The sequence below is a fragment of the Mycetomoellerius zeteki genome, unplaced genomic scaffold (assembly GCF_001594055.1).
Source record: "Mycetomoellerius zeteki isolate Tzet28-1 unplaced genomic scaffold, Tzet1.0 scaffold282, whole genome shotgun sequence".
NCBI classification, from domain to species: Eukaryota; Metazoa; Arthropoda; class Insecta; order Hymenoptera; family Formicidae; genus Mycetomoellerius; species Mycetomoellerius zeteki.
In genome coordinates this window covers 90506-92275 of record NW_017257263.1, presented here as the reverse complement: position 1 = coordinate 92275, position 1770 = coordinate 90506, and positions in this window count along the sequence as shown.

The window sequence follows — 1770 nt, the reverse complement described above, 5'->3', positions numbered from 1 at the left end:
TATTGTATCAAGAGGATAACCATTAATTAGCAGAATGTTTATCATGGATTCAATGTTTTTTTTGTGGTATTCAGGATGTGAGAGAAAAAGAATTCTATCAAGCTGACCGATTATTACTCCTCTTTTGTGTTGAATTGGATGGTTAGATATATAACTTAGATATATTCCTGAGAAGTTCATGGGTTTTTTATACATGTCAAATTTGATGCAATCATCATTTAATATCACGTTAACATCAAGGAAATTTACAGAATCGTCGTCCCATGCTTAACTGTGAATCTCAGTCTATCATGATAAGAATTAAAATTATCAAATATCTCATTGATCTGATTGTTCGGAACTGCTAATGAAATATCATCCACATATCAATTGTAAATTGGAATGTTAATATTTATGTTGGAAAAAACATTTTCTTCCAAATCTTGAATTGCTAAATTCGCTAAGATTGGTGACAGCGGAGATCCTATATGGGTCATATATCAAAGATTTGTTTAAAAAATTTTTTATCAAATTTGAGAAATAAGTTGGATTAATAATCAAGGAAATAGCGTTTAAAAATTCTTTTTTAGGAATACTTGTATTTTTTGATATATAAATCCATCTTTTTTCAATACTTTTTTCAATACTAAGTCTGTGGGAATGTTAGTGTACATAGATATGATGTCGAAGGAGACCAATTTGTAATATGATTCTAATGAAATACCGTTTAAATTATTAACCGAATCTAAACTATTTTTTATATATCCAAATTCTTTTTTTATACTTTTATTAATAATTTTTTTTTTTAAGAAAGTTGCAAGAGGATATTGGAGACTATTTATACAACTAACAATTATTTTTAATAGATTTCCTTCTTTGTGGATCTTTGGCATCCTATAGGATCTCGGTACTATACTCGATACTATTCGAAACATTTAATTTATTGTACGTAGACTGATCTATGTATCTCTTTTTCTTCCACCTGGTTAGTAATGTATGTGTTTGATTTGTCATCATGTTTGTAGGATCTTTGTTAATGTTTATATATGTGTTATTGTCAGATAAAATTTCATGTATTTTATTAAAAGAGTCTGTACTCCCCGATTTAACCACTTTTTCTTCGATATTCCTTTACTAAAAGATATCTTTATAACAATTTATCATCTAGGTTTTTAGTCATTTTTTAGACGACTTTGTGTTTTTTGAGTATTGAAGTAAAAGTGGATAAAGAAAAATCAGTAAGTTCTTTATTTTTTCCTGTTTTGGACATAAAATACACCAGAGCCAGATATTAGCAAGTGTATTTTGATCGTGAAAAAAATTTTAATTGTTCTGTGACTGTGAAACTAATACAAAGTAATTAGTTTCATAGTATGGAACAAAAATGATATTTTGATCGATAAAACAAATGCCAGATCCCTTTATATAGCCAGTAGTTTCGCTTTCTTTAAAAAAAATTTGAAATTAATTAATTATTTATAGTGCTCGGAATTGGTTGTACATTTCGGGCCGATTCCTTCTATTTTATCTCCTCTACCGCTCAACACTCGACGATCGAGTTACCGAATCGCGCGCAGAAGTGTATCTCACAATCAGTAGCGCACTATAAGAAATATGCTGCGACCGTACCCAGATAGCAACACACGTCATTTTGACGTCATTTTGACGTAAAAAAAAAACGTTATTTTGACATCAGCTTGCTACCAGGGTACCTACACTGAAAAAAAGATTGGCTGCTGCAGCAAATTAGATGGTAAAATATGGCATAGCATTTTTAATTGGCTGCAGCAG